Below are 14,424 nucleotides of genomic sequence, written 5' to 3' on the forward strand. Positions count from 1 at the left end.
ATACTTCAACATTAAAGTTTTGTTCACCTCAGTTATATTCCTCGGTGAGAAAATGCAGTTTCTCATGTAATTAATATGTATATTTACATACAACACTGCGCACACACGTACACACACACACACGCACCTGCGCGCTCACACACAGACAGACACGTGCGCGCACGCACACACAAACGTACGTATACATGTGCATATTCGGAGTTAGCGTTTGTCAGGAAGATTTATTGCAATGAAAATTCACGTTAAAGGAATCCTAATTTTGTTCTTCTATAACAATAACGCTGGTTATTGCTTGCGATATATGTATACCTTTCTCTACATAAAACCTTACTTGAACTTAGTGCATGCATCTAAAAGAAAATATAAAAAACATTATTGAACCATATTTTTAAAATTCTATATGTATTTTCATAAGCGATATATCATAGAAAAGTAATTTTGACACTATGTTTCAATTATTCATATCATCTCCTTCAGCTGTAGAAACCAGAGACCCAGGAATATAAATAGAAAGAGCTTGGTATTTAAGTGCCAGCAGTTTTACAGTTGCTTTCCAAAAGGCTAATGAAACTGGATTATCATTTGACGAGAGGCAAATAATAATAACAATAGGGTAATTCCGCCGAGGTCGACTTTGACTTTCATCTCTTCGGAGTCGATAAAATAAGTACTAGTTTAGTTCTAGGGTTGATGAAACCGTCTTCTCCCCCACCGAACTTGCTGGCTTTAGGCCAAAATTTGGAATCAGTATTAAGATCATTCGTGTCATTTCTCTTTGCATCCCTGGATTAGTAATGAGGCGAGCGACTACAAGTAAAGAAAAATCCCCAACTGCCAGTTTTCTCGTCCACTAACTGATACTGAAAAACACAAGGAAAACATTTGAACTCGAGGCAAAGACCGAAGCGATACATGCTGGTGGTGTCCTGTGACTTATTTTTTCGTTAAGTGTATTTTGCTTCAGCAATAAAGTATAGTTTGTTTTTTATCTACCCCATTGAAATCCCAGTTTCGTTGTAGATTCCAGAGAAAGCGTCAGTTACGATGTTTTCGGACGTATCTTACACCTGCTTTCCACTCATCTTTAAACGAAGTCGAGGTAGCCAATTTCCCAGTAAAGTTTTCCAGATTATCACATCTACCATGCTGTGCACGTAGCCCGGCAAATGGGAACATTGTTGTTTGAGAAGTATGAAAAGCCCGGGTATATAGACGCAGGCTAGAATCTAAATGGAATGTGTCATAGCCCGCCCACTTGATATCCAGGACATTTACCACAATCTGCGAATGTGACAAATTTAGAAGGGCTTCAGACGCGGCTCTTGTATAAAGTACAGTCTCCAGTGCAGCTGCGAAAAAGCAGTTCTCTCTGTAATCTATAACCGTGGTCTGTGTCATTAGTTTGTTTTATGCTCGGATTCTCTTTCTTAGTTTTGAGGCTGCTATTCCGATTCGGCTGGAGGATCTTGTGATAAGCTGTTTCAGATTAACATATTGTGTTACCTGAGAAGGCAATGTCTGCAAAAATGTCGATGATGATTATTTAACGCTTTCTGCTTCGTTTGTTTGCAGCCAATACGGAATTAATAGCTTTCTAAATGGAGGTAGGCAACATAAGTTAATATTCCAAACGCGTGATCTTTGAGATGTAAACTGAATAATAATAATAATAATAATAATAATAATAATAATAATAATAATAATAATAATAATAATAATAATAATAATAATAATAACAACAACAACAACAACAACAACAACAAGCAGAAGAAGAAGAAGAAGAAGAAGAAGAAGAAGAATTTTTCTCATGCATATTCATCATGAAATCAATGAAAGAACTGTACATGCTATCGATGTAACAGTTCGTTACGCAATGAGGTTTCACTTCTTGCGAGGGAGACATTTGGCCATTTCTGGCATCTTTTTTAAATTAACAATTGGCTGATTTGGGGAACCGGTATATCAGCGTGTATAGGCTCTATGATATTCCGTTAGATCTCTTTACACGGTATCATCAACAAAGTAGCATCAAAATTCTTTCCAGTGCTAGCTATTTTATGAGGTTCAATCATGCCGGAATCGTTTTCTTTCGTTGCTGGGTCGATAAAATACATACTGGTGATGATTTAATTTTATATCGATAATGTTCCTCTCACATAATGCATAACCATATTATCAAGACAAAAATGTTTTTTTTTTATATATATATTTACGAAGAGACACTTGAAAAATAACCCACACAAACTGGAGCCTTATTTATAGGCTGCTCGATAAAAGAATACTAAGCAATGTAAGATTCCTCTAAAATTATCGAAGAACCTTATTTCTGTCAAATTACGCGTGTTTTTAAAATGAGATAAAACATTGAGCAATGTAAATCCAAGGTGACCTGCACCTGAAGAAAAATAATAGAAACGTTCATGCCACAACGCCTTTGATTATAGAACTTCTCACTCAGTGCTCAGGAGGATTAGACCACTCTAAAGAACATATTATAGTTAATATTCATCTTTAAGAGGGTTGTACACATTTATCTAATATGCAACATTCAATAACATAAATGGCAGATATCATGTAGTCATCAATACACTGTACCTAACAGATATATTTAAGAAAACAAAAATGGAAAATGAGCGAAAATGAAAGAAACTAGACAGATAAATGAATATACATAATAGTTTTATCCACGCAATGAGGAAACAGGTTCTTCTTATCTTGGTCTTAAAACAATGTAAAAAGATTTAATAGGAAAATAGAACCCTATATCAAACGACTGCCACTTCACCCATAATTCTAAGTATACATAACTAGAATATGCAAGGGCTTCAGTATCATTCCTGGTCGTTTAGGAATGAGTAGATATGTGAAGACACACACTCGCGTGCCCACACGCATGCATAAATGTACATATACATATACATATACATATACATATACATATACATATACATATACATATACATATGCATGTATATGCGTGTGAGTTTATAGTTTCGTGAATAAATCTATCCGTCTATATATATTTATATATATAGATAGGGAGAATTCACAAAAAAAAAAAACAACAGACGTAGACAGGTGCTGTAGAAAACAAATAGCTGTATTAGTTTAACGCTCGGGGAGTGAAAAAGTCTTTAACGTTTCGAGCCTACGCTCTTTCACAGAAAGTAACACAGACAGAAACAAGGAGAGAAACAAGGAGAGAAAAAAAAGGAAAGAGAAAAAGGAGAGAAACAAGGAGAGAAAAAAAAGGAAAGAGAAAAAGGAGAGAAACAAGGAGAGAAAAAAGGTGTGTAGTGGTTAGCGATCTATCATGTCGGGTGATATATATCTATATATAGATATGCATTATATGCAGGTATATATGTAAAGGTTGTAATGTTTGCGTATGTACATGTGTGTGTGTGTGTGTGTGTGTGTGTGTGTGTGTGTGTATGTGTGTGTCTGTGTGTGCGTGTGTGTATGCGTGCACGCGTGCGCGCGCGCGCGTGTTAATGAAATAGTCAAACTCTAGCAGAAATAAACTAAAGTGTAAATTCCGCAACGGAAAATACTATTGCGATTACTTCATCCGTAACTCTTTCCCTTTATCTCACTTACTATTATATCGTTCTTCTTCGTTCTTTATCTCTTTCTCTTCAGTGGAGTCATAGGACTTACATTCATATATATTGAATTTATTACACTGTACTACTTTGACACTTCGTTGAATCGTTTTGATTATTTATAACAGAGATATTTGAGGAAAAGGATGCAAAATGTATCTCAAGACAAATCCATTAAATCAACAAAGAGATATCGAGAATAAAAAAAAATAATAAAAAAAAAGATGTCTATTGATCTGAATCAGATAAATTAGGGTTTATTTCCTTCATGCTTGTCCCACTTTCAATAATGATTTCTTCCATAGACATAAGGTCTCAAATTTGATGGAAACTGTCGATTGAATTATACAACAAAAAGCTACAATAAGTTGACTTGTAAAAGATTTTCATGTGTGAACCCATGAATTTAAATAAAATACATTGAATTAAATATAACGTATGATTTAAAAAGTACAACTGGCTTAACAAATATTATTGTTTCACCGAATTGTACATTGTTTCCACAAATATTGGCAAGTTTCCATTGATCTGAAGCTGAGTATTGTTACTTTGTCGATTATTAATTCCTTCTCTTTCAGAAATCTCCGCTTGCGAACGGGGAGCCGCATAAATAATGGTTTCAAATCACACAATACAATTTCAGCTAGTATCAGCGTTCCTGACTTTAGGATTATACAACAATTGTGAAGGTAGGTTTAACGAGTTTGCTTCTTTCAAGAGCATTAGTGGCGGAAATAATGCAGGGCTACTTACATGGGGATCTTATCTTTAACTTGGCAATTGATGCTTTAGATTTTTATAGTGCTGATTTCTCTTGATAAAACATTAGCCAGATTTGTAGAGATGGAATATATTCGATGGAATTCCTACCTTTTGTACCGTTCGTTATTACTTTTGACGCTTTATATATGGAGGGCAAAGTTTAAGCTGGATTCTAACAAATGCCTCCCTCTAAGGTATCTATAATATCCGACCTTTAGTTTCTAGACTAAAAAAAATCTATACTTAATAAAAACAAAAAAAAAATGATAAATGTAATGTGGAAAACTTTCCCTATATATATATATATATATGTGTGTGTATATATATATATATATATATATTCTTGATCATTTGAACATGTATAATAAATAACCAATGGGTCAATGGATTTATGTTTATAAATTAGATGAATGACAGGTTGGTGAACAGTGATGCATCTCGCCAGAGATTGTATATGAACGTTGAAAATCAATAAAACCTTAGGTTTACTATATGATTAGGCTAGCATATATCTCGATTACAGGGCCTGAACACATCTAGAATTTTTTCCATGAATACAGCGTAGTGACCAACGATGAATACCAGCAATATTTGACGAGCTATTTGACGTAGACTTATTTGTTTCTGCATGGTGCTTGAATTGGTACAAAAGGGGTGAGCTATATACTTTCTACTCTCTAATGCGAATTCGACTCTACAGCAACACCGTTTTTTAAATATATTGTCATCATCTTCAGAGACGTTAACAACAGCAACAGAAATGAGTGAAGTAACAGAAATAGTATAGGATTGGCAGCAATACGGTTTTTAGTACTAGTCTTGTCTCACTACTGTGGTTTTACTTCAACTGCCTATGCAGGCAGTCCGTTCATTGATCCTTACGGAGTAAGTGACGTAAGCACCAGAACTACATTGGTATCGATTCCATAAACTGTATTGTTCACAAGGAATATGTAAGCTTGTGCAACTGTAAAACAATATTAGCACCCATTTTATGAAGAAATGATTGCATAGTCTTTCAGGTTAGCATATATATAAATATATATATATATATATTAAAACCAGTCTTCTTGATTTGTTTTATGAGACAACCGGCACAACGTTTCTAGTATTCTTACAAATAATACGTCACACTAATAGGCAAAACAATTGTAAATAAAGATCATGGCAGTCAGTATTAAGAAACTACTTATACAAGCTATGGAGCAGATGCAAAATTCCGATAGACTCTGTTATGATCTTTAAAACATTTTCATTCATACTTTGAAAGAATTATCTTCCATAACGTCATTGTCATTTCCAAAGCTTATACTCTTGTTATTTGCTAAGTAGAAAATCGAACTTTAACATTTCGATATTGTATATTATTTATTTCACTCTATGTGTTTATGTAACACAGTTCAACTTAATCTATTAAGAAAATAACTATCTTATTGACCAGCGATTTTCAGACTGCTCTTAAGGCAAAGATGTGGTATAATCATATAATGATTGTCTACGTTTGACTTAAAGCTACAGAACTGTAATCGGTTTAAGATGGTACCAGCAGTTTGGTTAGTCTGTATGCGTATTTTATCGGCCCTGAATGTAAATGTACTAAATATTTTGTCCAGGGCTCTACAGATTATGCCAAACAACAGCATCAGTATCAATCTCATAATTCTATGTAGTCGCTCATTCTTGATTGTTAATCAAAGTTGCTGATTATCATCACTCAACGGGGGTATTATTTTCAATAATACAAATGGGATGGACTATAATCAGAATTCATTGATAATTTAGAATATTGGAAAACTATATCTATTTCACCTTACACCATCGTGGATCTTTTCGTCGCCATCATCAAAATCGTTTTCATCATTGTCGCTGTCATTATCGTCGTCATCATCATCATCGTCATCGACATCATTATCACCATCGTCATCATCATCATATCCTCATATATGCTACTTTTCCTTCTCCTCTTACTGAAGCTTCATTGACTTCACATCATCATGGTCAACGACAGTAGCAATATTAATTTTACCTTGATCAACATCATATACACAGTTGTCGCCTTCACAGTCATGAATGCCATCGTTCTCATCATCATCGTCGTTGTGATCATCATATTTTTTAAAGCGAAGAAGCAAGAAATCCTCAAAGTAAACAACGACATGAAAGTATTGAATAGCACAAGGCGTGTGTGGGTGAAGAAACATAAAAATTTAAGCACTAAATACAAAAAAAATACTACCTTCATCATCATCATTGTGCAATAAGCTAACAGCTATTTAACAGGACGAAAACTAATATTTCTTCAGCTTAAGGCAATCAAAGCTATAAAATGTTCTTAGCAAATAAACAATTTTATGATAAATATTTGAAAACTATAAAGGAGCAGAGTTATTAGATCTAAGCAGTAAATAATTACATTTCTATGATGATTCAAGCATCAATTTTAGATTCAAATATTTCTTAGATCAGAGTGCATCAGGTGTGTCACATATTTCAGATACACATACGCGCATGCAAAATATTTTACATCGGTTTCGATGATGACTGATTAGGTTTTGGTTTACTGAAATGCTTGTTCACTGAGGTACTGTAAAGATACCTGAGTGCTCCACAGATAAGTGTATTCTTAACATAATCCACAGGCAAAAAAAAACAACGCGACTCAGACTATGCTTAAGTTTTGACTTTGATCAACAAATACTATCTATTCTATGGCTATAGGCTTTCAATGTGTTTCCGTCTATCAAACGTTAATCAGCGGATTTATATGGGCACAACTATACTGGAAATAACATTTGTGCAATAGATGTCGAGAAGCTAATTTCTGACCGATTTGACAATGGTGCCTTCACAGTAACACACACACACACATGCACACGTCAATGATTATCTTCCTGTGAATTTATACATAAAAGCAATTTAACACTTAAGTGATGAAATGTTGAATACTTTTTAGTAGACTACATATTTATGAAATTTTACACACACACACACACACACACACACACACACACACACACACACACACACACACACATTATTCACGGAAGGTATTCGATACTTTATCACAGCATGTTGAACAAAATATCAAGGACTCTATCTGTGTCTATATGTATCTGTGTGTGAGCGAGGTGCATCGTCTTAGATTAGATAAAATCGGGAATTATTTTCCCATAAATTTTGAGTTATTAAACATATCGATTATTTCTAACGAACGAAGATATGGTGGAGATTATTTTAAAGAGAAAATAAATCAGCTTTGTTAGTGATTGGATAGTTTAGATAAGTAAATAAAATTACAGCAATATGAGCAATATAATATATTGGAGAATATTCTTCTAAGATTGAAATAGTATCCCTTTGCATGCATCACACCAACTGGAACACAAATTAAGAGATCTCGTCTCCGAAAAATGCTAATATTTTAAGTCATTTTTGATGGGCTTATACCTTGGAAATTGCCGACTCCTTTTATCAATATTGAAGGCACTTGGGCAAACAAATACCCTGGTCCCCTTTGTTGATATACCACAGTATACGTAGATTAACATTGCACATGCTAGGCCATGTGAACCACAGGAATGTTCTGAGTGTGCTCATACGTTAAGAGGGTACTGCTTTTGTGGAATATAGTGTATGAAAGAGAATGAAAACTGAATAGTTCCAAGTCAGTCTATTCGTTTTTGTTAGCAGATACTACAAGTCATAATTACGTTTTTGAATAAATAATCAACTTTAATTAACTTCCTAAATATCAATATAGTTTTATTTTAAAACGGCCAATTTATTCCCCGTTCAGTGTCTTCTTTCATTAGTTCTGTTAAGGCATTAATTTTCCAAAATTCTATCATGACATAAAACGTATACTACATGTGTTATAGAATATGATACTGGAAAAATGATTTTAAGCATGAAATCGGTAACGAAAGAAAACATCCATGATTTTAATTTCTTTTTTGTTTTGTGTCTTTTACTTTTTCATATTGTATTATATGCATTGATAATATTGGTTTCAAATTTTGGCACATGGCCAGCAGTTTTGGTGGAAGAATTTGGTCGATTACATCAACCGCAGTTCTCAAATGGTATTTATTTTATTGACCTCTAAATTATGAAAGGCGAAGTCGACCCCGGTGGAATTCGAACACAGAACGTAAAGATGGACGAAATGCCGTTAACGTATTTTGTCCGGCGTACTAACGGTTGTACCAGCTCGCAGCCTTATATGCAATGATAATATTGCCATGTGTCTTTTTAAAGTAACTTGAGATCAAGTATTAAAGTGCAGGATCCCTCTAGTATGTGAAACGTATTGTTTATACCAGTTTACTCTAGGAGAAAATTCATCAAGAACGTTTCAGATGTAATCCATTTGTTTGGGTATAGTGTATCTAAGATTACATTGCTAACATGTTTCATATTTTCTGAAAATGATTTTGAGGGAGATTTAGCATTTATGTCTAACTGATCGAGCAGCAGCGTAGAAGCCTCCTCATTGGTTCCACTAAAGAAAGTTTATCCCTTATATCGACATTTATTCTGTTATTAATCCTGTAGTTGGGTGTCCCTTCAAAATATTTTCAATTAAATATTGTCAATAACATTGTTCATTATGCATTAGATATATTTATAGAACTAACAACTATTCTCAATTAATCATCATACGCTTCAGACTCAACTCAAGAAAGTAGGGCAGCTTGATTTTATGGTTTATTTCAGTATGATGTTGTCAATTAAAATTTAATTTTGATCACAGAAAGTTGAATGTTTAATTGGATCTTATCATTAATTATATTCCTAAATATCTACTAGCAGTCAGTTCATCAAAATATATAGAAAATATAGAAACACTCCCAAAGCTCTCATTAATTTTGTAATGTGTACGGTTTGAAATTAGAGTTAATGGAGTGGAAATTTTTATCTGCAAAATAAACTCAAGATGAGATTGTATGAAATATATATTCAATGTAGATTAATTAGCAACAATTGATAGCTGAAATGAAATGAAAACAAAGGAGAAAAGAGAAATACGAATCATATAAATAACTGCAAACATTCAAAAGTTTTGATCGAATGAGATTTATGGCAGTAGATATATTCTTTCATGTATCAAAAACGAAACGCAGTATAGAAAAACAGTATGGCATATACACAAAGCGTACGGGAAGTCGGTAATAAAGAAAACGGAGAAATATTTTCGAAAGTAATTGGTAAGCGAGAACTTCTGATTGAAATTTGTTCTATCGAGCAGTTAGGCAAATAAATATTTATTCTAAGATGTACAGAAACTTAATCAACACTTCTTCAAAATTCCAAGCACGAAAATCAATCAGTCTCTCTCCAGTCAATACACAGATCGAATATAAGGATATTCTTTAAGTGCTTATAAAGATTTAATTCAAAAAGATTAGACAGAGGATTGACCTAATTCCTGGTGCTTAAGGTCATTTCTTATCTACGTCTTCGACACGTATTCAAGAGGCAAATATGGTTATTCTGCCGAGGTTAAGCAACAACAAAAGCAACACATATCCAAGACATATCATTAATGATATCCATTGTTGTTTTTTTTATCGCACTAGATCATTCATAAATTCAATACATGTAAGTTACAGGAATTAGTTGTATCCAGAAATTAGACAAATCCAAAGCAGACGATGACATTCACTTTCATTTGGCTTACGAACATAGTTTGTTGCCTAAAAGGCTCATATATCTATATCAATACACCCCCCCCACACACACACTCTCTCTCTCTCTCTCTCACACACACACACGCACACACACACACACACACACACACGGACAAGTGAATCTTGGAAGAAGGGGCCTTGTAAGTCTTTCAGATAGATGGAAGAGCATTCTAGAAAATGAAGGAGTGTATATTCTACATAAAAAAAAATTGTTTATCTTAATTTTCAAAAATAAAAGAAGCATAAAAAAACCACATTATTTATGGGATGACCCAATATGTATGGGTCATCCATTCAATCGTCACCATGTTGGAGCACTAAGCTGAAGTTCTTAATGGAAAAAAATCGATCCAGCACTGTTTATCTAAGCCTGATATTTATTCATTCGTTCTCTTTTTACCAAACCGCCAATTTACGGGAACGTCAACAAACGAACACCAGGTGTGTGTATGTGTGTGCGTGTGTGCGTGCGCGCGCTTAGATATAGGAGGGTTCCTTTCAATTTTCGCCAAGCAAATCCATTCACAGGATTTTGGTCGGCCTAGGTCTATAGTAAATGACACGCATGATGCAATACAGTGGGACCGAACCTGAAGCCATGAGGTTGAGAAGCAGTTTTCTGACCATTCAGTCCTGTGGGTACCAATATCGTCTTATATATGCTGCACTTATTTCATTCCTTTGTCGGACACCAGCTTGGCAGGTTTTGGTCAAAGAAATCGCCACTTGTAATTACGGTTTTTAATTTTTTTTTTATGTGTGTGTAAGTGTGACACTTATTCTATCGGTCTCTGTTGTTGCAACGCTATGTTGCCGAGACGTAAACACTGATTGATAAGAAGTAATGTGGTGACAAACAGATACAATGACACCCTTACACATATAAATACGAGGTGCCTCCATACAGTTTCCATTCTTCCGAATTCCCTCTTATGGTATTGGTTAGGGTACTAATTGAAGTCACTTGCCAAGGTGCCATGCAAGGGGACTAAATCCAAAAGTGGGTACTTGCAATGCAAGCATTTAAGATACGCGTGCACGCACACATACGCGCGTACATACATACACGTACATACATATAACTGAATATCAGTAACGCTGGATAAATCGGAACTAGAGGTAAATACGTTTCTCTTTTGCAAAGCTTATTAATTCAGATATACTAAGCCAGAAAGAAATCGCAAAAAATATTTGTTCATAAGTAGTAAACCATCTCCCGTCACCTTTCTGCTGCCTCATTGTTATTATTGCTATACATAAGAAAATATCAAGTGTCATGTTTGCTTCTTATACAAAGTATGTATAAAACTGTTTTCCATCTTGCATATGCGTGAATGCATTTATTGATTTCATACTGCCTTTGTATAAATGTAGTAAATACGGTCACAAATTCTTTTGTTTCGTTATTTTAACATTGAAATGAATGAGCAACGGTTCAGGCGTTTAGCTATTGTTTAAATAACTAGTGATTTAGATTCTCCATCATCCCTAAAATTAGATTCTCCATTATCCCTAAAATTTATTTTCAAATCGTTTGTTCTAAAAAGTAGTCTCTAGAGGATACATCGAAAGGCAATTCTTGCCGCTGGATCGTAGAAAAGTTTATTCATTGTATTTGTTATGTCTCAAGCTGCTGCTATTTAGCACCTTCGGATGATCTCTACTCAACCGCTACACAACTGCTACTCAACACTCCTACCACGGCGACACTACCTCTATTTATATGTCTTGCGAGATCCTACTTCTTCGCCTGGGAGCATCGACACAACAGTATTATCTTTTAAGTGTGGTATATGTTCACTAAATCCTTAACAATCTTTAGACACTGTCAGTGATATAGATTAAAGTAAAAAGACAAAGCAAAATGTTTGGCATCACTTGAATAAGACATAATTTAGATAGAGAATATAAACATATAGCTTTTCTTACAGCTGTTTCTAGAATAGCAAATGATGTGAATCATTATATTGAGCAAAGTTTCCATAAGATGAGGATAATGTTATCAGAAAAGGAGAGGTCAGAGAGAACTCAGAAAGACAATATCAGTGTAACACTATTTAACGATGTGATAAAGATAACACATCCTTTCGGTAACAAACACTTGGGTGTTGTCCTTATTTTGACACTGAAAGTATGGACTTGGAGTACAATGATTCTTTCCAATCATTGTTAAAGAACAAAAAAAATTACTTTTCTAACCGTCTTCGGTCTCATCAATTGACTTTAAATGCAATTTCATGTTTGTATGTGAACTCAAAGTGAACACTTTAACCGCATCTACTACATTAACTGAAATAATGTCCAGCTAATGTGCACATCTAGTTAAGAAGTACGCTTTGACAGAAGAGAAATAATTCAGAGACAGCAGAGATTTGTATCTTTTATTTTTTATTTATTTCATTCAATAGACTGCAGCCATTATGCAGTATTGTCTTGGTTACGGGGACGTAATCGCACCAGCTCTGATCGTCAAAGAGTAGTGGAGGACAAACACGGACGAACACACACACACACACACACACACACACACACGACGGGCTTCTTTCACTTTCCGTTTACCAAATCGACTCACAAGGCTTTGATCGACCGAAGTTATAAAAGAAGTCACTTGCTCTTGGTACCACGCAGTGGGACTGAACCTGAAACTGTGTAGTTGGGAAGCAAGCTTCTTACTACACAGTCACGCCTGCGTCTCTAAGTTAAAAATTATGCCTGCATGGTAGATGTAAATCTCTGTTGTTTTCTTACAGACACACAAAAAAAGATATATTGCGTAATTTAACATACCGTTATGTATAACGTTTATGATGTGTATATATATATATATATATATATATATATATATACACGTGGAATGACACTACCTCTAATATTTTGTCTCAGAGAACGATATCAAAAGACACGTGTTTTTAGAACAAAGGCCTTCACCTCAAAACGCCGGCAGTGTAAGAGAAAATATATCAGAATGAAATAGTTCTAGAGTCTCTTTAATGATAGGTCTGCCTGAGATGGACTGAAACACAACAAAGTAAAAAAAAAATCGATAAAGAATGAAAGTATAGTGGTGGTCCCTCTCTAAAGCGTCAGATTACTTAACTGAAACTGAGACACTTTATACCTCCTATATTTACCGTCCATAAAATGATGCAAGATACATGGACGTGTGTGTGTGAGTTCGTGTGTAACATATGTATATTACATTAGTATTTTTATGTATATTTCCATTGACTATCCTTTCTCTCTCCCTTGTTAGCAAATTAGTGTATGCTGACTATATTATTAGAATTTAATAAGCTGCCTCACCATGAGAACTGCCCATTCATAATAGTTCAAACGGATTCTCATGAAGCAACAAGTATAACTTCTTCATTAGGGTGAAACTGTATGAGATGACATAATTAATCAATAATGAATACTGCTTGCACTATAACAAAAATCAACAATAAATGGCATAAGGCATAATGCTGGTTCTCTTATTTTCGTTTCTCGGTATTGTGCAGTGAAAGGCTTTTATTTTTAACACGGTAAAACACGTGTAACTTCATTAGATGAGACTGATGGGAAAAATTCCCTCATATATATTTATGTATATATGTGTGTGTGTGTGTGTGTGTGTGTGTGTGTGTGTGTGTGTGTGTGTGTGTGTGTGTGTGTGTGTGTGTTTGTATGCGTGTGCATGTATGTGAGTGTGTTCGTATCTGTATGTGTAAATATTTATAAATTCGTGTTTGTGTGCGTGTGTGTGTGTGCGCGTGTCTGTGTATGTATGTATATATGTATGTATGTATGTATGTATCTATGTGTGTATGTATGTTTAAATATTGTGTGTGTTGGTAAACCGGATATTCCATCATATCGGAAGATTTCCGCCAGCTAACTGCAGCCAACCTCGTTCGTCATCAAACAAAAACTCTTCTGTACCTTGTACAGCGACTTATCTCCGGTTTATGTTTTACACAGTTAGCCTGTCGATTTGCATGTGTAGAGTAGTGGGGACCAAATTATCGTTCCTCCGCACTGCCCTGTCCTTTGAACGGACGCAGCTCCCGTGCTTCCTCCACTCCCTTTGTGAGATTTTTCCTCTTCTGGTGTTTCAGATCGATCATTTGCAGAAAATAATTCACTGCTTTTGCTGGGAAACTCGACTCCATAGGGGTTCAGGCTAGATCCTATCCTTTAACAAGTGTGCCATGCTTCCTATCATACTATTTTTCAATTCTTGTAGTTGTTGACAGGTATTAAGTTCCTTTTTCCACAATACTCTATGATTTGCCACGAAATATCTACATGCGCACACACGCGCGCACACACACACACACACACACAAACGCACACACACACACAAACACACACACACACACACACAC

The 14,424-nt window shown here is 34.9% G+C and overlaps 2 protein-coding genes across 11 annotated transcripts in view; one reads left to right on the plus strand and one right to left on the minus strand.

Annotated features, from left to right (window-relative positions):
* LOC106876180 (TWiK family of potassium channels protein 18) overlaps positions 1–14,424 on the minus strand; it is a 321,498-nt gene that overhangs the window by 275,918 nt on the left and 31,156 nt on the right. The window lies entirely within an intron of this gene.
* Positions 1–14,424, plus strand: part of LOC106876177 (uncharacterized) — a 196,406-nt gene that overhangs the window by 70,301 nt on the left and 111,681 nt on the right. The gene's annotated exons all lie outside the window — the stretch shown is intronic.

This window comes from Octopus bimaculoides, chromosome 1 (genome assembly GCF_001194135.2).
Source record: "Octopus bimaculoides isolate UCB-OBI-ISO-001 chromosome 1, ASM119413v2, whole genome shotgun sequence".
Taxonomy (NCBI): domain Eukaryota; kingdom Metazoa; phylum Mollusca; class Cephalopoda; order Octopoda; family Octopodidae; genus Octopus; species Octopus bimaculoides.